Raw genomic sequence first — 26,349 nt, forward strand, 5'->3', positions numbered from 1 at the left:
AGACTGTTTAAAAATTCTCTGTGGAATTTTTCTGCTGCAGCTTTGAATAAATTTTTAGAGTAGGGACAGGATTAAAGTTGTTTGCCAAAGTGCGGTTTTCTCCCCAGCTCCCACTCTTGGTACATTTATTTATTTGAGTAGTTGGTGCATTCAGGGTGTCTGGGTTATGTGTGTGTACCTGTGTTACATCTCTAACACCAGGGACTGGATTGGATTCACATTTTACTGTTACAAACCCATGGGGAAGGCAGTGAGTTTGTAATGTGTGAAGTGTGAGAGTAAGAAATGCTCTATGCCTTTTAAGTACTGCAGAAGTTGTTCTTATGAGGGTATGAAAGGGAGAGGTCACAGCTAGCAATGGTACAGGGGGAGAAATTGGATACCTTTGTGGAGAGGGCATTCTTGTGAGCAGAGTATAGCCTGCTGATCTGTTGGCAGCTAGAGACAGCCTTGGAGCAGTCTTGGAGCAGAAAACTTGGCTCTGTATTGCTTCTCCTTGGCTGTTCTCTTTTGTGTCAGTAGTAATTCTTAACTAGGAGCTCCAGAGGCAGCATTTAATTCAAAAAACTTTCTGGACATAGGGAACCATATGTGTTGCAGCTCTCTCAAAGTGTAATGGCAGACATCTCTATTCTGACAGTATAGCTGACAGGAAATACCCCTCCCCAAAAAGGCTGGAGAAGAAATATTGTCAAAACAGAGGGAGTAAGAGGAGAGAGAAGCAGTTGGCATCAGCTGGTTGCACACACAATATTACAATTTCTCCCCAGTTATCCTTTCCTTCCTCATCTTGGGGGACTCCTCCTTTGCTTTCCTGTTCTATGTTCTTCTTGGAAACCAGTGGAAGGGTCAGACCGCAGTGGACCGAATTAAAACTGGAAGTCCTGTTAAGTACCAGTCAGCATCAGCATCTGCAATTAAGAGCCACTTGGATTCTGAATTTATAGGTTTTATTGATTTTTTTTTTCCAAAATAAACTCGCAGATGTTGCCATGTGGTACTTCAAAAAGACAAGAAGCAATCAGTGCACTATATTTAAACATTGCAATTATAAATAGACAAAACTGCTGTCTTTAAATGATTCATTAAATATAAATCATGCAACAACTTTGCCTTTTTTTTTCCCAGAGGAGAAGAAACAAAGTGCACTAATGCTTGACTCAAATTTTAGTTTGAAAAGACACTGTCAGTACTGAGGTAACATACTTACTCTTAATTATTCTTTATCTCAGGATTAAGATAGGTTAGCTAGAACTGGTTGGTGACTTCTGATCATTTTTAACTGTAATTCCATAAAGCTTCAAAAATTTTATGTACATCACAAAGCACTGGATGTTAGTATAGGTCTGAGACTAAAGAGCAGCATTCTTTCCTGCCTCCTGTCTCAAGAGTTTAAATTAATATAAATAGGACAAAAAATGAAAAGGTATTTAACACTATGGTTCAGTGATGCAAGATTTGGTTGTTAGATAAATGTTTGAGTACTGAGGCCTCCATCTATTTGAAAATGAAGTAGCCAGTCAGTGGTTGGGGGGGAAAAGAAGTCTGTGTAACTTTTTTTAAGAGGAAAGAAACTCAACAAAATAATACAGTTAAATACAGAACTGTTTTGTTTTTTTGTTGTCATAATGGCACCTACTTGTTTCTGTATCATATAATTTAAAATTTGGGATTAAAATGTTACAGACATACTAACTAGTACTTCTAGAGGAAAGGGGGGGAAATTAGAGTCCTCACCCAGGTGGAGGGGGGCAGCTGATGCTGTAGGAGTGCAGTCCTTGTTCTCTTAGAGCAGCCCTTAGGACAAGGCATGGAAGGGAAGGGCAAAGGCCAGAGAGAGCATTCATTTCTGCAGCCAGGGCTCAGTGCTGAGGGCAAGTGGGAAGCATCTTCCCTCCTCAACTCTGCCTGGCAAAACTTGTTGAGTTTGTGTCATCCCAGGGCTGCTTAAAGCACTGGCTTCAGTATTGCCTTGAGTTGCTGACTTGCACCAGTGTTGTGCAGAGGAAACCATCCAAGTTACCAAGATTACACTTCTTTAAGCAGAGGGTGTAGAAGGGGTAGGGGTGAGTGAGGAATGAGAAATCTCTTTCAGGATTTAGCTGGTGCTGGTAGCTATGAGCTGTCTTCTTTACCCTTCAGGGAGAGAAGAAAAATATCCTATGACTTTCCTTTGATGTGTCACCCATAAATCCTCTCTTACGAGGTCAAGATTGTCCCCAAGTTCACTGACGTGTAGGTAATGAACTCACCTCTGTTAACCAGCATTCTCCAAACAAATACTTGTGGCTCTTAAAAATTTATGTATATTTCCAATCAAACAGCTCATGCAAGTGAGGTGTTTTAGCTCTGCTGTGTTTGGTTCCAGTACCCTGCTGGCCCAGTTGAGTTGGCCCAGCAATTAATGCACAATCTTCATCTGGTGATAGCATTTGGAGAGTGAGGTGGTGCTCTCATAGCTGATAGCAAGTCATCTTTGGCTCTAAGGAGATGGCATAAGTTAGAGGAGCTGAAATGATAGGAATGAAAGATCATTGCAAAGAGGGGATAAGCACAAAGTGGGAATGTATTTTATGTGTGTGCCCTGCAGGTTGCAAAATATCTAGGAGTACTGTGATAACAAAATACAGACATGAATAGATACAAATACAGACATGGTAGAGTAAACAATAAAACATCCTTTTAAATGAGAGTACTTTCTTGTAAATTGTTTTAGTACTGTAGCGTGAAAAATAATGTTTACCAAAAAAAGTAAAAAAGGAAGCTGTTTCTACAGTAATTGTAGAAATTCAGAAATGGAAGAATGGGTGTTAGAATTTGCTTGGCAAATTTTTGACTGGGCTCTGTTTGTTTTAAAAGTTAACAGGAAACATTTCTCCTAGGTTTACAGTGGCTGAATCATTAAGGTTTTTTTACTTTATGAATGTAAGTTTCTTGTTTTTGTCCGTGTCCTGATACTTTCCATAGTCCCTGTGAAAATAAAATCTTCTGGTTTGTTTCTTGTTATTTCCTTTGTTGAGCGAGTGAATTTGGACTGCTGTTGACTCAATATATTTTGTTCCAGCTTATTTCTTGTGGGTGCTTTCTTTTTTTATTACACATTACAGTGTGTACTGTGTGAACTCTTTTTTTATCAAGTTTGCAGTTTCTACTTCATTTAGGGTCAAATGAGACTTTGCAATGAGTCAATGTTCATTCAGCAATGTCTCCTTCCTAAAAGATTCCATCATTTTGCTTTCATTTACGTCAGTTCTTTCTGCACTATTATATGCAGTTAAAAATAGCATCAAAACCATCTCCTTTAAAATCACACAGAGTGCATAGAAACCTCTCTGTGAACAGTGAGAGCCTGCTCTGTGTCCTCTCTACCGCTGCAGCGCCAGCTCCCCGTGTGTTTTCCTATGGCTCCCAGGCAAGCAGCAGTACTGGAGGGAGCTCTCCTGGCGCTGCTGGGGTGCTGGGGTGTTCCTGCTGCCAGACCTGTCAGTGATTACCAAGTCAGCAGTGGAATAGCTTAGCTTTCACTTTAGGCTAAACCAAACTGCTGCCCCCTCTGTTGGAGTCTGACCCTTCTGGTCACCTAATGAACTCTATGCAATCTTGACTTTACCGCTTACTTAAAAAATCTTGAAACCTGCTAAGAGTCTCATGTAAAAAATACTGTTCTGAGAGAAACATCTTGCAGTAATCTACTAAATGCAAGCAGATTCAGACGTTTTTGTCTTAGATAAGAGTATTCAGATGCTCTTGGGCACAGCCAGTCTTGGGATTGCTGTATCTGTTAAGAAGTGCTTCTTCAGCACAGAGATTCCTTCAAGTTTCTTTCTGTTTCATAAGTTTGTCCTTCATACTCTGTGTCTTGACATTGATTATGCTGGCAAAAAATTCTTGGTCTCTGAGTGTTCTCCGGTTTTGCTAGGATGAAAATGTTTTCTACATATTGAAATTGATTAGAAATAGACTAATTTCTGTGTTTCATCCATTCAGTACAAATTTGATATGTATAGGTATAATTTACAGGTCTAGTATATCATTGTAATTTGAACTAGAAGCAATGACATTCTGTTTCCATGTTTCCATTCCATTCTGTTGCTTCTTAGACACATCAGAAACAGTATAATTTTTCTCTATATAGAGAAGTGTATGATCTTGTTTTACAAAGTAATGGATCATTTTTGACTGTTCCATTAAGGAGAGAAAGGGAAGTTACTTATCTTTGGTATTAAATCAATGTTTATTCTTCAGTCCCATTTAGCTGAAAGGCTACTGTTAAATTTTTGTGTTGAAAGTAACTTTCATTAAATTTCAGTGTGTGGCTATGTAGGAATTCAAAACACAGTCATAGACTCCATGTCTTTCATTCATACTTTCTTGGAGCAGGGATATTGTTCACCAAGGGGAAGTACAAAGTCTTTCACATAGAGAGGAACAACCCCAAGCACAAATATATGTTGGGGGCTGCCCAGCTGGAAAGCACCTTGTCAGAAGAGGACCTGGTGAACACCAAGTTGAACATGAGCTAGCAATGTGCTCTTGCAGCAAAAAAAACCCCAACAACTTAATGATGCCCTGGGCTGCTTTAGCCAAAGCACTGCTAGCAGTTTTAAGGTGGTCATCCTCCTCCTCAGTGCTGGTGAGGCTGCACTTGGAGTGCTGTGTCCAGTCTGGGCTCCCCAGCACGGGAGAGATATGGGCATACTGGAGGGTGTCCAGCAAACGGCCACTGAGACTATTAAGGAACCAGAGCATCTCTCTTATGGAGAAAGGCTGAGAGAACTGGGACTGTTAAGCCTGGAGAAGACTCAGGAGTAACTAATGTACCAATTTTCCATAAATACCTCAAAGGCAGGGTCCAAAAGGGGATGGAGCCAGGCTCTGGTGCTTCCCAGTGATAAGATTAGAAGCACTGGGCACCAACCAAAACACAGGAAGTTTCCCCTGAAAATCAGGAAAAATTCTTTCCCTGTGAGGGTAACTAAGCACTGGCACAGGTTGCCCAGGGATGTGTTTTGAATTTGCAAGCCACTGTAGTAAAAGCAAAGCAGAAGTGGTAGGTAGCTAAATGGTGTTATACAGTAGACAAATATAATGAAAAAGAACAAAATAAAGAAGTAGCATCCTGTTGTAGAACTCTAACATGTACTGTGGTAATATAAAGGACAAGAACACACAGGTATGTGTACAACCATACATTCACTCATTCTGGGGGCTTAATTAGGCAAAACATTTTATAATTAGGAACACTGCCTCATTAAAACTAATTGCAGAATATAAAAGTTTAGAATATCACATACATTTGTCACTCTTTAGGAATGAAACTACTGACAAATAATTAAATTACCAGTAATAAAGCCATACAGCGGTTAAGAAAATGCTCACTGTAATTGGGTAGGATTTTACTTTGTGATAATTAGTAAAATATAAGGAATTTTTGCTCTTTAATCACTTCAAATGAAAAAGACAGGATGTATGCATCATCTGTATTGCTGAGAGCAATAGATATCACAGGAATATCATCAGCAGACAAACAGAAAAACTGAAAGGTACACTCTGTGCATCATATTTTGTTGCAATGACTTCACAGACCCCTTCCTCCACAAGTGTTTTCAACAGACTTTGCCATTTACATTAGTGTTCCTATGTTTAAAGAACTAAATAATTATAATACATTGATGACAAGGATATAAAGCTTTTTGCCTGAAGATCACAAGTTCAAATTTAAATATAAGTGGCAATGACAAAGTATTTGCCCTCTGCTGAGCAGTCTGTCGTAGAGGGGGTGTTGGTCCTAGCCTCGAGCTCTGTGGAAACATGCCCATGTAACACATGGCATGGGAGTGATCAAGCTTCCCAGAGGGTACGAATTAAACGGGCATCTGGACTTAATTATTCTCTGACTCCTAAAAAGTATGTTTATTTTTGAAAATATGTGGTCAGAACAGCAGTCAAACTCAGATGGATTGCCTCTGAGTATCTTCTTTGCCTTGACTCTTTCTGAAACTGAGACATTATATGAACACAAGCTAGAGATGCGTGCATGCTTCTTTAATGTAATGCATAAATGGATGTATTAAGTGAGATATGTTTAGGGGGAATTAATTTTTTATGTGTTTTACTTCAACTAAGTTTCTCCAGTAATGTCAACTGTAAAGCTGTCCTGACTCTTATTATTCATAAATAAAATGTCTTGTTCATTATTATTTATAAATTTTTTAAAAGAGCAGTTATGTGGATGAGAGATAAGTTTTTTTCTCTATTTAAGTATTAATGAAGAGTTTTTGCTTTTGTAACCCTTTTTTAATAACTGTAATTCTGTGGCCAAAATGTATTCTTGTAAATGCCTCTTACGCACTTTTTAATCCAATAAAAATATCCATTGACATGTTTAGGTTGCACTGGAAAAATATGGAGTTAAAACTGGCTTCTAGTGCTACAACTACAATCTTCCAAAAAGAGACAAAGCTTTTTAATGTTACACTTCTTCTGCCTCTCACTTGTATTTCAAGTAGGTGTTTATTAAAAGGCCTCAATGGATACACCTTGGGCAGTACAAGAGCCCAGCCAGGGCTACACATAAGATGGATGCAAAATGGACGACCGGTCATGAGGTCTCTCACTTTTATAAGTTCTGGTCCATTAGCAAATTGGAGTTAATTGTCCAATTATAGCTTTAGATTATGAAGTCCCATCCTTATTGTTTTTCTCTCTTCAGTCCACCATTGTTTATGATCTTGGGCCTGAAACTTGGATCAGTTGTCCTTGGTCCTAAGCTAGAAAAGGAATTGTTTTGTCTACCTACTCTGGGAAGAGATCTTACCATCCCTTAATAGGAGGCTCAGAACTACACACTAAAGCAGCACAGAATCTAAAAAATATAGAAGCTAAAACTTAAGGCATCGGTTGGTTCTGAGAACAATTCTCCCTGTGCTATTTCTTCCTTTTTTCTTTTTTCTCTTCTACAGCCAGGATACTCTTGTATTGCAAATGTGAATTACAGATTTTAGAGAGGATAGTGTATTTCTAACTTTTTGAAATTATATAGAAATCAGTATTTTTAATACTGTTGCTGATTCCGGAGGCTTTAGCAGATTGTGGCCCTTATTTAGTTTGGACTTTATCCATGCAGAGAGAGAGAAAAAAGGTTCCTGTCCAACATTTTCACTATTCCATCATGAAAAAAATAAAGCACTGTTACCAAATTGATAATATACAAGGCACCGAACACAGGGATGTACATGGGTTTTTTTTGCTGATGAAATGCATAACAATTGTGTTGGAATTGGAGAAAAGAGTTAAGGACACAAAATTAGGCAGAAATTAAGAGCATGGAAGTTGATTTTGCTTGTTGACAAGTGTTCCAAAACGCTGGAAGCAATGTCTGGAAATTGTTTGTAAGGGGTTTATTTTTACAAGAAAAGGCACGTTAAAGTAAAGTTAAATGGAAATAGTTTATTCTATTAAGATATTCTTTATTGTGCACAAAAGCAGTAATTTCCAAATGGATATGCTTTAGTTTGTGGTATTTTCAAGGGAGATTTCTCAGTGATGCTAATTTGGGAACAGTGCAAGAGAGAAAGATAAAATAGCTGAGATTTACAACTGTGGTCTGCTGAATTTTTTTTTGTTTTGTTTTGTCAAAGCTGAGCCTAGACAGTTTCCAAAACGTGCCCGTTCTAAGTCTGCTGTCATGTCTCAGCTGAATCCTTCTAGTTAAATATGAATTTTTAATTGCATTAATTAGAGTATTTTGCAGGCTACAAAGATAAAATTAATCAAAACACAAATTTCCAAATACAGCTATTCCAACGAAAATTAAAGACTAGTTTGTCAGTTTGAATTCACCTTTTATTTGGCATTTCAGTATGTAATGAAATGTTTCGTGTTTATTTTCTCACACCTGTAACATGCTCTAGTCATAAATTATGCTTCATTTGTCTGGATTAAAGTAGGGATATCTCTTACTATGGCAAAGAAAACAGTGAACAAGTTGGAAAAAATACATCTAAACAAATTTGATTTTTCACCCATCTGCAAACACAATTATTAAGTTAACTGAAGGAAATGTTATTATAGCAATTCACAAACTACTGTGAAAGAATCTTTGGTGCTGAGTCCATTCATCCTAGAAGTCATGTGTATTTTGAAATCTGGATATATTCTAAGGTATTCAAAACACAACCTTTAAGACTGTCTAGGAGTGTTATCAGAAGTCAGTCAACTATGTCTTGTGTCACTTTGGAATATTGAATGCAAAACCTCTAAAATGAAAAAAGGTTCATCAAAGTTATATAGTGTGATGTTTGATAAATGGGGAAAAAAATCTTTTGCCCAGTGTAAGGAGTGCCCTCTGACTAGTTTGCAGTGTCTCTGTATTTAAAGTATAGTGAAATGTAAGTAGTAAACTTTTTGTATTACCACTTCAAATCTGGGGTTACTTTTCAAGTGTAAATACAATTTTCATTTTTACTTTATGAAGTGATCCCAAGAGTTGACGTTGACATTTTCAGAGGCAGAAAATCAGACAAAGTTTATCAATCATTTCTCAGTTTACCTCTGAGTGAAGCATTGTTTGTTGTAGTTAGTTTATTTTTCATACTTGCTCAGTCATTTTCCGTACTGTACACACAGTCCTAATGCTTGGATGCTCAACTATTTTTTGAAGTGAGATGAGGGCTTCACTTGGCTGGCTAAGTAGGAGAGACAGGAAAAAAAAACCTACCCAGGTGTACATGTCAGCTGATGTGTACTTAGGATAAAATTCTTGAGATACCTTAAATCTGTGAGTGATGATGCCTTCTTCTTCTATTAAAAGACAGGAGAGGGAGCTGCTATATTTACTCCACAATTCCATTTTATTCACCTCAGACATTATAAACTTTCAGGATTTACCTGAGGAAAAAATACATTTTGATGAAATACGTTTGGATGTGCAGTTTTAATCTGAAGAATGGTGCATTTTAAAGCAAAGGATGTGTTAGTAAGAAATAACTATGCTCATTGCACAAAACATTCTGGAAATTGGAGGCTAGAAGACCTCATTTGGGTCTGTATGCTGCGGCTACCAGCAGTTATGAAAGGAGTTAATGTGAAAACATTCCCATTTTTAAATAGAAGTGTGTTTTTGGCAAATGACAGTCTCCTTGATTCTGGATCGTCCTGAGTTTCCCTGACCAGGTCTCTTTGTTATGCTCTGCACCCTCTACCCAATCTGTTTATTTCCTCTTTATTCCTTTCCCTGCCTGTGAATTTCAGTCTTTTAAAAACATGCCAAATACATATTGTGAGCATTTCATTTTAAGAAAGGTGAAGAGACATAGAACGTACCTTTGGAAATCAGCCGTTTTTTCTAGACTTAATAATTTTTATTAGGTAGATGTTCTTTTTTATATTTTTTATTTCTAGATCCAAGATCATTCCAGTTGCTGCTGCTGACTGTATTTGCCTATATTGCTGAAAAAGAGTACCTTACCCCAGTTTAATCAGCTCACCTGAGACCTTACCTGTGTAAAGCAGGGTTATTTCAGGTGTTTTTCAGGTTGTTAGTCTGTCAGTGCTTTGTGGTTTTGCTGCAGTGTTGAAAACATTGTTGCCTTGTATTCAGCTTTTGCTATTCTGGGACTGCTCCACCACTCTCTTCATCCTGTGTTTACACTGTTGATTCTCTCTGTGTAAGTGTCCAGCCTTGGATTTGTCCCTTACTGAATTTCACAGAGGTTTCTCTTCAGCCACTTTACCAACAGTCTCAATTATGTTGAGTTTCTTCTGAATGCCTTTGTCATCTGCAAACAAACATATTCTTTCTTCAGCCTCATTAATTAATAGTGAAAAGCTGGCAGTGCCACTTAATTTCTTTCCATTTTGAGGGGTGTGTTGGCAGCTTCCCTTTGTCTACACTTGGCCAATCCATTCAGCATTTGTATTTCTTATTGTCAAGACTGTGTAGCACAGATTAGTTCAACTTTATTTTTAATGTTTTTTTCATAAATGCCAGCTAAAGTTTTGTAAAGTTGTCATTAAGAAGTAAATGAGAAACTTTTTTTTGAAGGTCACTGGAAAGCTCAGAGTTAGTTCTTGCTCTAATAGTCTTGTAAAACCAGCTTTTTCTCTCAGATGCAATTAATGGAAATTGTGTAAGGGAAGCTGATTAGGTTAGATTTTGCTACAGGTTGATTGCACTTAAATAGGATGTAGTAAAATAATTAAACTATTGCCATGATTTCTTTGTTCTGTTAGAAGCTGGGTTGCCATGACTAATCTACATCACCCCATTCACCCTCTCTGAATTCTGAAGCAATTTTGCTTCTGTGTTTGTCATGCTCATGAGAACTCCTCCTACATTAGCCTTGAGGAGCCTGGTTTGCACCAGTGGTCTCACATAAAAATAGAAAATCCTGTGACCAGACATGAGGTGGAGTTTATACAGGAAACTTTGATGTCTGACCTTGGGGAAATGAGTTTATCCCACACCCTTTGGAGATACTTGAGTTCCTTCCATCGATTTCCTTGAGTTAAATGTCTAAGTGCCTTTGCAGGGCCAAGCTTGGCTGTTTATTTTGAGTAGTTGAAGTAGTTGAAGGCTGTGCTCAACACAGACATGGAGCTCCCCACCGTTGCAGAGAGTGATGATCAGTGATCACATCACTGTGTTTGTCTGAGTGAAATCTGACCCTGGATCATATGGATTATGTAGTTCCCTAACACCAAACTAAGTAAAGACAAAGATACTAAATGGCAGTCAGCTGCCAAGGTCTTCTGGCTTATGAAAAGTTAAAAAGGATGTGGGGTTTGACTGTACTATAGACTTTGGTCCTTAAATTGTCTTGTCAACTTCTAGCTGATGATTTTCTTTAACTTGTACGGGTTTTGATACATACTAAGGGATATCCAATATACCTGTATGTTCTCTTTACATTATTAAACATCAGATTTGCTCACAAAATGGTTCATTCTTCCCACAGAATGCTTTGTGCTTTTTTTTTTCATTTTCATAAACTCTTTAGGGATTTTTAGAGAAGGAGTCTCAATCTTCAAAATGTTTTTTTTTCTGTGTGGGATAATCAAATTTATGTAATAGTAGATTGCTTTCAGTACTACCGTGGAAAACCTTCCTTGACTTCATCATTCCTCATTATGTTCATATTCCTTCCTTTTCCCATTGAGCTGTGTTGACCTCAATCATGTAAAGAATGAGCGTGCGTGGGTTGTGTCCTTGTGTTTTTTATTAAATGTACTTTTGATGCAAACCATTTCAAATTTTTGGGAGGTCCTACAAAGAGAGCTTTCTTCTGAAACTAGATTTGATTTCTGTGAATTTGATCTCTGTGTATTCCACTGTGAAAAAATTTGAAGACCTGGATGATTTCTTTGTAGTCCCTTTAACTCAGGTTTAGAAAAAAAGTTTTGCCTTCCATTTCTTTTGAGATGTTTGAGTCTTGAATGGGTCCCATAGTTTGTATTGGCTTTACTCTGACCCAATGAAGTTGCCTTTGCAACAGGTGATTTTTTTCTATATCACTATAATGCTAATTAGTATGCTGGGATTATGAACAATTTATGATTATAAACAACCTTTATGACTATAGGAAAACACAGCAGCAGTGAACACAGATAATTTTGTTTCTGCAGCTTTTATTTGATAATATTTTAGTTAATTATAATTTGGGGAAAGATAGCTTGCCTGCAAGCAAAATTTGCTTGTCTGCATGATTTAATTAATAGTTAATGATATCAGAATCTGTATATAATTAAATTATGCAGCCACATTTGTGTGTAAATGATTCTTTACAACTGACATTTTAACACTGATAGCCTCAGGAAATGAGAGCAGTTTTGTGTATTTTCAGGAGCCTTCTTGCTAGGCTCAGAAACTGTTTCCTCCTCTTGCTGAAGGTGATAGGTGTTTGGCTGGATTGGATACCACTGTGGGTTTGAAGAAAGCTGTTGGAATCAATGTAATTCCCCAGTCTGGAAACGACATGATGTTCTTCTTAAATGTCAAGAGCTGGCTGCATGCTGTTTGTGCAGGGACTTAGCCCCTTTCTAAGGCTAGTAGCTGCTTCCCTGTCTGCATTACTTCTTCCTGTTTACTTTTAAAGCTTTGTAGTCTTTGATAAACACCAGAGTTGTCTATGTATCTATTTCACTTTAGTATGTACTTAATCTTCAATTGCATTAGCATCTGCATACCCTATTCTCTGCAGCCTTTTATGCATCCCTGAGACTTTAGGATAGCCAGGTAAAATTGGGGTGCAGGTCAGAAGACAAGTGGAGGCCAGAAGACAAGAAGTGACTTGTCAGATGTTGCAGAGGAGCTCTCCATAGTGCAGGTCACTACCTCTGGTGTCCAGGCCTTAGTTCAAGCTCTCAGCTTGCCTATCTTCTGCCTAATCGTCCTGAAACAACCATTTCCAAGGAACTGTTTTCCACATATTGCAAAATATGTGGCTGAGGGATGTGTTATTATAATGTTGGTGCGGTCCTTTGGACTTCAGAAGTATAAATAATAAATTCTTTCAGTAACTGGTTGAAACAGGCCAGAAAGTATGGGTTTTTTTCTACCTCTTTAAATGTGTGTGTGTGCACGGAGAAGTCACAGTACATCATTTGCAGAAGTAGCCTGTTTTGCCTGTCTCTGTTTCAGATCTATTTTTATGTACTGCTTTCATTTCAGGGTCCTAAATAGCTTGTTTGTGAAATTGTGCATATTCTGAATCTTAAATTTCTAGTGTATCTATATTTGTACCCTCCTAATGAAAGTGTCATAAATAAGCATCCTTTAGAGACCTGGCACATTAGGGATGTAAAAGCAGATAGAACCAAGCATAGAATGTAAAAATTTGTGATATGTTGCTCAATGCTTTTATACCAAAGAAAGAAACCATGAAAAACCCCAACCATAAAAAACCCCACCATAAAAGCTAACTTTCCTTTGGATTTTTGACACGTAATATTTTTCCTTTTGTATTATCATATAAATTTTTCAACCTAGCTCTCATGATAGTGGAGTAATTGGAATCTTGAAAATTAATATTTAATGTTTCTATTTGTTCTATGTTCTGAATTTATTTGTTAACTGCAAGACATAAAAAGGAACACAGGGGAATGAGGATTGTTAAAGCTAAAAGAATTTCAGAATTGTTTCATTTTAGATGTGTTTAGCTGCAGATCACTTTTTATTACTCTTTTTTTCTTTCTTTTTTTTCCCCCTTTCTCTAAGATGAGTAGCTGTTCTTATTTTCAGACTTCTGTAAGTCTGGAATGTCAGCATTGTCTGGGTCATCTCACATGTAACCATGTAACTGTCCAAAGTATTCACAGTAATATTGATTGGGAGGAGAAGAATCAAAATTTTGAAGTTACTAGAAAGGAAAGTGTTATCAGGGATTTAATTTAACTGAGATCAGTTTTTACAGTGGTAGTAAAGGGATTAGCTATCCCTCTGTTGCACAGCAGCTTTCCCTGACATGCTTTGAAGCCACTTTGGAATGGGGGGTTGTGTGCCATCAGCTTAATATAGAGGAGGGACAAAAAAATGCAAGGTAGGGTGGTCTGAAATTAAGGTAGGGTGGATCCACTGCTTTGAATAAAGGGGAGTGAATATTTCTTACTGTTCTGCCACCTGTCCTGGTATATAGGTGTATTCAGTGGGAGTGAACGTGGTGCGTCCCACATCTCTTCAGAGGTCTGTGGTACAGGAGAAAAGGTGAGTGAGCAAATGAATATGGTAAAGCCAAAATGGACAAAATTTCCTAAAAGACAAAGGTGTTGGGAAGTTTGGCTTTTTTAAAGGTGGTTTGGTCTCTTAAGGTTGAAAATGTTTTAGACTGAAGTGCAGTGGTGAGCTCCCTGGATGGGAGGATGGTTCAGGCCTGTGGATGGTGAGGTCCTTCATCCTCCCTCAGCATCCTTCCTGTTAGCTATGGAGGAGGGAGTGAGCCAGATATGCCTTTGGTAAGGTCCATGTGCAGTTTTTTCTGCCTTATTTCTTGTCTTCTTGTTTCTGCCCTCTGCACTCCTGTGTGATTTAGGGCAATGCAGATGTAGAGCAAGCATGGAATTACTGTGGGATAGCTTTATATGTTCTTCCTCTCCTTCCCAAGATTTTTGAAACACTTCTAAAACTAAGATGCCTGTTACAGAAAAAGAAGCTTTTCTTTATTCCTGGGTACATAGTGTAGTCAGAGCTATCTAGCATCGATATACATTATTCAGACTCTATATAATGGCAAGCAACCAGCAATGTACGTAATCATAAGATCAAAGATACCTGGAAAAGAGTAGAAAAGAGGCTGTTTCCTCATTAAATTTAGAGATAAGGACACAGGCAGAAGTTGAAATGAACTCTTTTCATTAGGGAAGAAAATTAATGCCTGCAGAGCTTCCCAGCTGTTTGCCTAATACTGCCAGGCTTTAAAGTGCTCGCAGGGCTTGTGTTCTGTGCACCTATTTCCTTCATAATGCGCCTTCCTTGGGCAAGATAATCTCTGTGAGAAGGGGACAATGTGACCCAGAAACAAGGCAGCTCTGGTCTTGGGAGAGCTGGGAGAACATTGTGAGCCCTGTGACCAAGTGGTTGTGTGGGTCTTGGCAAGTTAATTCTCTTTGTTTCTCAGTGCTTTGCCTAAGCAGGCAGGGCAGGCAAGGCCAAGTTAGCAGCACAGTTAAGGTTTCTTACTCTGCATGTGTAGAGTGCCTAGTACAGGTTATTCCTCACTGTAAAAGGCCTCAGTGACAGAGAGAACACACGTTGTGAGCTGTGCAAAACCGTTTCAAACAGACCCTCCTGGACAAATTGTATTGTGACACAGTTTTGTGAATAAGACAATCAATACTTACTTTAGACTTTAAACTCCATTTTCGTAACTTTGATCCTTTGGTAGATGCCCAAATGATGAAGGATTGTGATGGCTAACTGTAGAGAAGGGAGGCAGTGGGATAACATGCTGGTTAACTAAATAAATGTTGTAAAGAATGTGCAGTATTTTCCATTATTAAAAATTCTAATTCTGTTCTCCCAGGTAAATTTTTCAGATGTGTGTTTTTTTTATTACCCAAGAGAATGGAATTGCAGTTAAGCAATATTAAAAAATACATGTTATGTACCTAATAGGCCAACAATGTTGAATATACATAATTACATTTCCACAGCTTTTTTTCCCTGAGTTTGTAATGTTAATAACTTCTGAATTGTTAGGTATTTTGGATGTTTCTTACTGAAAGAAGCAAAAGGTTTCTTAATGGCGATAGTGGAAATAAAACTGCAGTCCTAGAACAGGCTTTTTTTTTACAGGCTTTTTTAATGTACACATCCCGAATTCATTCTTGGAATGAATCTAGGACGTGTACATTACCCTGACTCTGTTTTTCCCTTTTGTGGGACAAGCTGGCACTATTGATGGATATTTTGGAAATATGCAAAGGAGTATCTCCCGAGCTGAGAAGATTTTACATTAGTTTAGGAAAACAGTTTAAAATAAATCACATGCAGAAATTTGGACCCAGTCATATGTCAAAGTCCATATTTACATGGACATTTAGATGCTTATGTTGACTGTATGGAAAGTGCCATCCTACAAATTAGCTCTCTTTCCACAGTTATTAAAAGCATCATGACTCAGATCTAAGTTTTCAATCCATGCTGGCCAAAAACAACAAAAAAAGGTGAGATCTAATTATAACCTAAACTGTACAATAACTTATTATTGAACATAATGGGAAGTCTCATTTTCTCTGCAAAGTAGATATTTTACAGTATGCAACATCCCAAATTCAGATGACCATATTTGCCTTATTAAGATGACATTTGCATGAAGTTGAACACACTTTGAGTAGTTTTTAAGTGGACTAATGGCAGTGGTAAGGTTTCATAGGTTTTGGGGCATAAAGTACCAAGTATCTCATGTAGTAATCGGTATGCTAACTTCATGATCTTTTTCCACTTCATTGGTTAGCAGAGGAGTTTAATAATTCAAGCTGCCAAGTTCTATTATTCATGATGCAAAGGATGGGAGATTTCCATGAAAAATCAAAGCTGCTTTACATATAGCTGTCAGTGAGTTTTATTTCATGTTCAAGTGTTGACCATTCCTTCTGGTTTACATGTTTGTACATAACCCACTCAGAAGGCTGAAGGCCCTCAAGTGTTCAGTGAGGAAGCAAAACACAGCAACAATATAAAAATATTTTGGCTTCACAAAGCTCTACTGCTAAGCAAGTCAATGCAGAATCAGCCTTTGCATATTGATAGAATGTGATGGAGCAAAAAGCATATAAACCCTCACTAAACACAACCAGAGATCGGGAAAATTAAAATGTTACTATGTTTACTAAACATATTTTGAGAATTTTGCTCTCTTGCATTTGATCAAAATTATTTAATTCGGTTTTGAATTTTACAATGAATTCATCTGGGTATGTGTTTGCTTTAATGAGATGTGGCTGAGTGGGGTGTCTGCCTTACTCAGGAAAGTTACAGTCTGTATCACTGTGGCCTTGGAGAACCCGAGAAACCTTTATTATTTCCTAAATGGTCCCATTTCAAAGCTGGAGACTGAGGCTAATAAGGTGACGTAGTTAAGCCCAGATGTATTCAGGAAGGACTTTGTGAAGGTGAATCTCTTCAACCCCGAAAAAAGGACCAGCTCCAGTGCAAGAGAGGGTCTCTTGTGCCCACGTGGAAGGAACAGGTATCAGAAAAGCTGATCTAGACACACTGTGGGAGCAGGGCTAAATATCCTGCACTGAGGCAACTCAGCCTTCCCACCCTTGTAGGTATTGCCCTGAACACTGCCCCAGCTGGGCCCCTTTTCTGGTTCTTTCCCACTCTGGGTCTCTAAACTGGTTGCTGTCTTACTTGATAATGAAGAAAAGTGCCTTCCTCCATAAAAGATGATTAAATGCCCTCTACCTCTCTGAGACATTCCAGTATGTAAATTTAAAGGGATTGTCACAAAAGCCTAAATTTTGTTATCAAGTCAGATAAATTTCCATACTTCCATGTCTTTGTAAATGTAGCTTAAGATTTTTGAACTCACTGAATGTGTGATTATATAAATAGAATCTTTTTAAAGGTCTTTTAAAAAAGGAATAGCTGAAGTTTATTTCTATAGGAGATTTATATTTCTTGCCCAAATGTTACCAAAATTTTTACTCATTTGCATGGAAGTGAAAAAACTCTGGTTTTCAGCCCTAAATAGCCAGACCACAAGGGTTTGAGCCTGTTCTTATTAAAAGTGGATACCTTTCATAGAAGCACCTTTTCTTTTTTTTCCTCCTCCAAAGAAATTATGCCAGTGTATGCTTGTGAGATGTTTAGTGAAAGAACACTGTGAAACTGTCTGGCAGATTAATGCAGCCCCTAAGGCTTATTTCTATATGTTAAAAGTAAAGCAGCATTTCTTGAAAATTTATTATTCTGTCTCGGTGGTGGTGAGGAGACTATCCACAAGGTAGCTGTTGAAAAGAAAATGAGACTTCGTTTTTTCTCTCCAAGCAATTTGAAATGAAAGAAGCCTGAAGCTCACCAGAAGTGCTTTATATAATGAAATTTGAGAGATTGTTTATTCCTGTATGGCAACAATAACATCCACATACTCAGGATTCATGGGGCTGTATGTTTCTCTCATAAGGGCAAGAGCAGATTCATCATGTAAAGGGTTGCAAGGTCATTCAGCAAATGACTGCAAGTTTAAGAGTTGCTAAAGCAATGTGCAATTTCAGAAGTAATTTTGTATATTTGTGTATCTGGATGTTATGAGTAATCTCTGCACTGGTGAGTGACTGGCTACAGCTTACACTGTTTTAAAGATGATGAGAATGTCTGAAAGCTTATCAAATGAGGGCATGCTGATTTATGTGTGGGGGTGTTTTTCCTTACTGGCAGTATTACTGTGATTACTTAATAGATACTGTATTTTTAGTGACAGTGTGGAGCCTTAGATTTACCACCTTGAGCTGAAATGTATGCTTTTGGCATGTGAAAACAATATAAGGTTCTTTGAAAGCAAATTATAAAAAACCCAACCAAACAACCAAAATCCCCACAATAAGCTCCAATCTCTTTTGTTATTTAAATAGCAACATTTTACCCTGTTCTATGGCATGGTATTTATTCTGTTGTATTAAAATCAATTTTCCTTTTGTTGGGAGCTGATATGTGTAGAAATCCATCCAGTGGAAAAAAATGCAGTTAATTATAATTACTGTTCTGTTTGCCTCTGTTGGCAGAACAGTCTGTGTCCACAGGGTATCACATGTCCCCTCCATACAAAGTAGAACTATATATATTGTGTAATCCTATTCACTCTCATTGTGAAACAGGTGACTGCTGAGTGGATTTTGTGGGTTTATCTCACTCCATTCTCTTAGCAGGCAGTATCAAAAGATGCACTTCAGCTGGCCTGAAATGCTGAACATCATGTACCATGGAATTCTGGAGTAAAACACAAATTTGAGTGTTTTTGTAACTTGCATTGAAGTTTCTATCACTTTAGGTTTCTGATAAGATTTATTTTCCCCGCAAGTTTTTGTGTTTATATAGGATAGCTGGAATTTTATAGGTATTTGTATGTGCTTTGAAAATATCATGCCAATGTATGCTGCAGATTCTTTGTTTCCTTTGTTTTTGGATGAAAGCAGAAGAGGACTATCTTGAACTAAGATGGATAATTTTTCAGAATATATTTTAAGTCATTCTCTGGCTTTCTAGTGTAGCCCCCTCCTGGTGTTCACTTAAAATGGTCTAAATTTCATATAGATATTTATCCCCTCTATTGGAAAACTAGAAAACTGAACGCTGGCAAAACCTGCTGGTTGCCCTACTCTGCCATATATATATATATATATATATATATATATATATATATATATACACACACAATTGAAATATTTAGTTACAGAAGTGAAGATAAATGAAGTGGGGAAATAAGAATTTTTCTCTAACCTTTCAACATTTTTGGCTTACTTTGTAGCTGCAACTCAGTGAAATATTTGAGGTCCAAAAAGTTTAGATCAGAATGAAAACGCATGAAAAAAAAATTCCATAATTGTGAGCTACCACATCATATTCTCACTCTTAATTAGTCCTTTCAGGTTCTCTAACTCTCATGAGAAATTTTAGTTTATCCTGCTGAGCATTTGTAAAATTAATTAGGCCTTTATGGCTTGACCTTTTTTTATTGAAATTCATTTAACCAAAGCTGTCATGAGTAATTATAGGTGTATATTTGTAAGAAGCAAAGGAAAAACTTTTCATCTTTGCCTCTTTATTGTTGAATGTTTTACCTCTATCAAAAATTAAAGATACATGCATTTGATTGACATTGTGTAGTAGTTTGCTGTATGACAAGACTCAGGCAGCATTTAGACTATTAAAGCAAGTTTTATTCAAACTCTGGAGATGAGAGAATGTGGGGAACATGAATTTCGAAGAATTACAGCCAAGCAGTCTTCATCCATCCAAAGGTTAAAACCTAATTCCACTTTTGTGTGATACAAGAAATTTCATGACATTTGTGCTCTTTTTTTTGCGGTGTCAGACCAGGGTGAAAGTAGGAATCCTTCTTGGGCAATTTCAGTGCAAGAAAAATAAGAGTTCCTTGAACTCGGTCAGCTACCTGAGGAAACATCTTCTAAAATAAAGTGTAAAATGATTGCAACTTCCTATTGTAGATTTCCTCTATTTCAGATGCTATGCTATTCTGTATTGTAATTATCTTAAATAAGAATTTTCAGTTGCTTAACTGAGATGTTGAATGAATGAAGTAACATAGGATGGATGCATCTTGATTGCTACTTTTGATAAGTCAGAATACTACAGTTGTTCCTGAAAAATCTGATCAATTTGGATAAGTAGGAACTCCAGGCTTTGGAGAGATCTTGAGTTATTATTCCTGACTGTTTAAGATTGAAAGTAGCTATGAGGATTTCATCTCTTTAAGACTGATACCACATCATTAACTTAGATTGTAGTGTTTCAGTGTTATCCCTTTTCACCTAACATTCATTTCTACTGCAGGTTTCAGTGCTTGATGGGTGATCTTACTTTGTTAACCCTAAACTGCTTTCTATTTACAGGAAAGCTTTTGCATGTTACACAGAATACTTTTTGACCTCTTCTCATACCATTCTGCATCTTGTGGTTTCAGCCTAGGCAAAATTGCTGCACAATAATCCTATTTGTGTGATTTACTCAGGAAATGTTTTCACTGTGTGCTCAAAAGATCATCAAATGAGTGAGTCAGTGAGGTGCATAGTACAAAATGTAAAGCAATATCTTTAGAGTACATAAAAATAGGATAAAGGCTAATTTCATGGTTCATATGGTAGAAATAGCAGAAGTAATGAATTTTAGTTACATAAAGATTTGTTGGATTTCAAAAAACTTTTTGTAGTTCATTTTGTAAAAAGTATTATGTTAATTTTTTATATACTGTGTCATGTCCATGCCTGTCTTCCTTTTTAAAGATTAGTCTGATTGAGCTGATGGATGTGCATAATGTGTACACTTGAGTCAAAGAGGTTAAATTGTCCTAATTCCAACCTCATTAAATGTTTATCATGTACTATTAGCCCCTTGGACAGACAATAAGTAAGTAGATGAAATCTATTGTGCATTTTCCTTTCCATTGTGGCCTTTAGAATGTGGGTGGAGGAAAAAAGAGAAGATGAGGTTTTAAAGTTTGTGTGTTATGGACCTGATTGTTAAGCTTACAGCAAGCAGGTACTTCCCCCAGTATTTTAACTTAATTCACTGTATCTGCTGTGGCATATCATACAAGCTACTGCCTTACAGTCTCTTAGATACAAAGCTTGCTTTGGTAGATGCTTAGTAAGGTGTAAGAGGCAGTGGCATGAATTCCTGAGAAAAGGATGAACAATCCCTGATGGTCACATGAGAAGAAGGAAGGTCAGCATGTATTTAATTAAAAAACATGAGCATGTGTGTTCTTCCCATTTCCTCATTTAATCATTCCTGATGCATGGTGAAAGTGGCAGGAACTCTTTCAGTAGGTGTGCATCTCCCACAGCTGTTAGCCTGAATGCTTACTGAACAGCAGCTCTGCAACACGGAGAAACCTCAATTAGACAGGTGAAATAAATGCAGTGTGCACCAAAGAATGAGTCTGAAATACCTCAGAGGTCCTGCAGCCTAGCACAGTCAGGCTGATGTGTACTGCACAGACCAAATAAGTAAAAAATTATTGGAATAAGAGAGGGGATAAACAGCTGGTGTTAGGTTATGAATTAATGTGTTTAAGTTGGAAGTGAGGGTTCCCATGGAGAAACAACATTAAATGCTGAGGGTAGTGAGACCTTGTAGTGCTTACCTACAAGAACTGCAAGATCTCAATTTCTAGCTGTGTTTTGGAATAAGGAAATATTCACTAGGAGCTGTATAGATGTAAGTGAATCAGCCTTGGGGGGGAGGCATGAACTAAATGTTCTCATGAAAACCCTTCCTTGCCGAATTTGCCATAATTCACCTTGTATAATGCAGGGTGATTTGCTGCCTGACACATACCTTCTCAAAAAGCATAAATTTCTGTCTCAGTGTGTCAGGTGAAGCACCAAGACAGACATCTCAGCTGCCTTGATCTTTGCTCAAGGCACTTCTAGTCAGCTGCCCTTTAGCAGAACAAATGACAGGAGGTAGGACACTGAAGATAACTGAGAAAATTTGTTTTCAAAAGTTGTTTGAAATTCCATGTTTTGAATTTTGAGTAAAAACTATCTTGTAATTAAAAAGAAAAGGGGGAGGAGGAGTGGAAAATACAAAGTGCTCAGATACTGTATGGTCGTATTACTTGGGGAGAAAAGTGTAAAATTTTGACCTACGTGCTTTTTATAACTAATATCCTTTTGTCCATCAACCACAAAAGCTTAGAGTCTGATTTGATGAAATACAAAAATCTACAAATACTTAATGAAACATTTAATTTAGTCTCTTTTGTTTCACATTATCTTTTCAGTCCTAATACATCTGCAGCAGCCAAGATTGCAAGTAATTACAGTCAAAACTCCTGGTAGTAAAATGTTTTGATATGGCAAATTAGTCCGATGAAGTTTTAAGGTATCCAGCACCAAAAGAGGGGAAATGTTTCCTCACCTAACCACTGTGAGAAACAGAACCATGCAATGATCTTTTCTTTAATCTGTGAAATACAAGTGGTATTTCACTGTGTTCTGAAATACACTGCTGAGATGTGAACTGTGGTCATTATCATGATGTAACTTCATAATATCAGTGGTCACCAGGCATGGAGTCTGTTAGTAGTCTGTGCACTGTTCTTTCCCAGGCAATTAGTGCTTCTAGCCCAGGCCAAGAGCAAATTATGGTTGTTGACAACTGGCTGTCCACATGAACTTACAGCACTGCACCCTCCTGTGTGACTCCACTGTATCACACCACTGACTTCTTTGAAGTTGAGAATTGCTCTGAAGTTGCTGCTTTATATTAAAAAAAAACCCAAAAAAACCCAGAATTCTCCAATGGCCCAAGTCCCCATCATGCCCACTTTTTAGAATTTAATTTCTTTAATATGTTCTAATGTATCCCCATTGCATGCATAAGGAATTGGGAGAAAGCTTTTTTTTTTTTTTTTTTTTGTTAATCAGGAGTGATACTTCTGTTGAGGAAAAGCTCACCCTTGTGGTCTAATGGACCTTATCTAGATATTGGGTTAGCCTGTACTCTGACCCCTCTTAGCATGGCATGTCTAGAGGCAGCCAGGGTGGTCTTTTTCTTAAAAAGAAAAAGGCATGACTTTGACTCTGCTATGAACTTCTTTTTCCCTGCTGGAATTTAATAAACTCAGGATTTTTAGTTGATGAGACATATGGAGCTATTAAGACTTGGTGTCTGAACAGCTACTTTTTTCAGTACAGCAGAGCTTTCATTCTTTCTTTTAATAATAAAGTGCCAATAACAATGTAAGTGATTTTATGCACATTTTTCTTGGTGCTGAGTACGTTTTCTTTTTCAGCACGTTTTTTGTCCTATGTTTTTACATTTTTGAGGGTGTTGGAATTATGTGGCTAATCATGTTACAATATGTGAGAATAAAAGTCTATCATGAAAGTAAATATGAAATCAGAATGTGATAGCTTGTTATTTCTGATTAATAAATTCTCTCATAAAACCAACCTAAATTCAGTGTTATGGCACCTTTACTGAGTTGCTTTATTGTAGTGAGCAAAAAGGACATTACAAAAAGAGAGAAGAAATAACATTAGTTTTTTAAGTATGTTTTGTGAGTCTGGCTGTGTGTTTCACTGAGTTTTAGACACAGTGAGTTTTAGACATCCTTTGCCAGGATTTTACAATATTTCACATTTAATTAATCTAAAGAAATACAGAATTTACCTAGCGTATCATAAGAAAGAACAAAATGAGGATTGTCCCTCAAACTGAGATGCATGCCAAAGTAAGATTGCTAACACTGGTTTTAATTGCAACAGATATTTTTACAGTGATGCTAAGACTTTGCCTGGGATTGCATTAATCACAGGGTTCAAAAGGCTAAAAGGGACAGGTTGTGTGAACTTTCTTGTCGGACACTGATATGTCATGCCCCTGGATCCTAAGTGTTTTCTAACTGTACTTTTTGAAAGGAGGCCAATACATTTATTTACTCTGGTATAGCAAAGGTGATAGTTCACGGTTTGGGGCAGACATTAAGAAAACTTGATCACACATGCAGTGACTCAGAGATGTGCCTGTGAAAGTCTTTGTCCCAAAAGCAAATGCCCAAAACCTGTTCTGCTTCCTTAGAGCTGAATTGGTAAATTGTTGGGGTTTTTTGCTGCTGAATCTGCTGAGCTTTTATTTTGCAATGGTCTGTAACCCAAATACTAAGTGGCTTAAGTGGATGAATAACTGTAGCTTTTTTGTCCTATTGGACGTGGAAATCAAAAGAAGATGGAATCAGGAAAACTGCAGCTTCACTGCAGTCACATCAGCTCAGGTACAGCTGTCCAATGTTATAGCTAACTCGGGTATCTCTGTTTGCAAAGCAGCAGAAATTGCATGGAATTTAGTGTCAGTGCACTTTTGGGGGGGTCTGTGCTGCCCTGCACGTGTGGATGGTACTGGCCACCCTCTTAAGTGTCCGCTTGAGCTCCTCAGTGTAGTGTTGATGAATGTGAAGCAAGGTGTTCAGCTTCCACCTATCAACATAGTTCTCAAGTGTCTCAGTGTCCTTGAGAGGGGTTATGTAATAGTGGGTAAGGGGAGTGCTGTAGTAGCAAGGCATAACTCAAGGCAGAGCAGTCCTTGTGAATGCCTGACGTGAAGCCTGGCTTCAGCCAGCCCTGTTTTCACTGCTGGGAAACGAGAAGAATTGTAACTTCCTTGAAATGGATACATTTCCACTTACTATCCTAATAATTAAGGACAAAGATGTTCAAGAAGGCATTTAATATAAACTCCTCCCCACAGAAGAAGTTTTCATATTTATTGACGAAGTCTGTATTTACAAAAAACGACAATCTTAAACTTGCAGTTTCTGCTTTTTTAAGTTTTGGCAACAGTGCTGCGTGTAACTGCACTTACTCCTCTGGCCAGCATCCCATGCAAAGGGCAGGAAGGTTTTGCTGCTTTTTCCTAAGAGTTAGGTTTTGTTAGTGTATGCATCCTTCTAAACTGTGCTGCTACTGAAATATACTCCTTTTGAGCATACACCCCACTGCTACTCAGCCAAAGCTTGTAGTGCCATCTACTTGATACACTGACAGATCCTAAATTTAGGAGCTAAAGCACACTCCAGGGTGAGACAGAGAAAGATTGCTGGGACTAGGATCTTGGTGTATTCATAGCTGGTTTGCATTCTGGGCTGTAAGCCTTGCATTTGATGGCTTCACATTTGGCAGTGACATTTTTAGGAGCGGTTAACATCAGGGTGAAGGAGTGTGCCTCGTAATCCAGCCTGGGGCTCTGGGGGAAGGTGACAAGACTGTGTGAAAGAGAAGCCATATGTTGCTACTCTGACTTCTGCTCTGTGCAGCTCTCTCCTCTAACATTGTTACTCCATTGTGATGCCGTACAAGCAGATGAAGTAGGATTATTTTCAAATTCGTAACACACCTTTTCCCTTTACTAAATGTAATGTAATCAGTTGATGTGACTCTTTGTGCCAGTTGGTTCACATGAGCAAAAGTTAACTTCAGTGTGATTCATTTGAATCATCCTAATTTTATGGTATTTAAAAAAAAAATCAAAGATCAAGCAAAAAACCCCACAAGAACTTCACAAATTCCTTTTCCTTTTCTTTTTCCTTTTCCTTATCCTTTCCCTTTCCCATATTTTATCCATATTAAGTCACAATAATTTTAAACATCCATCCAGTTATGGTTACAAATCTAGTGATATTATCACATCTGAGGACCGTGAATGCTGCCAGGACACTGCAACTGGGCAGTCTCATGATGTTTCCCAAAGAGCTGGACACACAATTTTTGCTCTGCTGTTTTCACAAACAAGTTACAACGAAGTTTTTTCAAATGTGCTTAAAGCTTGCTGATTGGGGTAGGAGTTGTGGGTGGACTATACCACTTTAATTTGGAGCATAAGGAGACTGACTGTCCTATAGAGCATATAAGTAGTATCTGTGTTAATTTTGTGTATGTTAAGTTACTGGTTATTTAAAACAGGCAACTTTTTAAATGTTAAATAAAATTACTTTCATCTTTGAAGAGTTATGTGAGTTATAAACTGTAGTTTGAAGCTCAAAGATCATAAATTGTGCTTTTCTGAGTACTGTATCGCTGTAGTATTTGAATGTTTTTGTGATTCTTAAAAGGGAAGGAAGTAGTCTTTCTTCTTTCTTCTCCACTGATAATCGATTTTTTAGAAAGGAGAGTCTTACTAAACAAAATCTGAGTAAAAGTCTGACCAATGCATCAAAACAGCTGAGCTGCTGTGAGACTGTAGGGACTCATCATCTAAGACTGTGGGAACTGATCATGTAAATTTTGCCCCTTAATTTCTAGGGATTGGTACAGCATTGCTCCTCATGTCAATACAAAAAGTCCAAGCTTGAGCTGGCTGTCATCTCCTGTTGCTTGATACACTCCTTCTCAGACACAGGAATCTTGCATGTTCAAAAATCAGAAAAAAATCCACAACAAGTACCTTCTCTTCTAGTGCACTGTGTCAGGAGCTGAGTGGGAGGCTCTCTGTCTCAGTGGGTTTCTTACCCTTTTTCTGACTGGGATGGGGACCTTCACTTGCCTAAAGGACATCTGAAGAACTTCCAAGTGGGATTTTACATGGCTGGTTCTCTTCTTCTTACTTTGGTATTCATGTTTTTCAGACATACTGCTTCATTGCAAAGGGGCAGGGTGGAAAGGGCA

General features: G+C 37.7%; 1 protein-coding gene across 1 annotated transcript in view; it reads left to right on the top strand.

Moving 5' to 3' along the window:
• The window catches only part of MYRIP (myosin VIIA and Rab interacting protein), a 207,314-nt gene that overhangs the window by 43,206 nt on the left and 137,759 nt on the right, over positions 1–26,349 (top strand).

Source organism: Molothrus ater, chromosome 1 (genome assembly GCF_012460135.2).
Source record: "Molothrus ater isolate BHLD 08-10-18 breed brown headed cowbird chromosome 1, BPBGC_Mater_1.1, whole genome shotgun sequence".
Lineage (NCBI taxonomy): Eukaryota > Metazoa > Chordata > Aves > Passeriformes > Icteridae > Molothrus > Molothrus ater.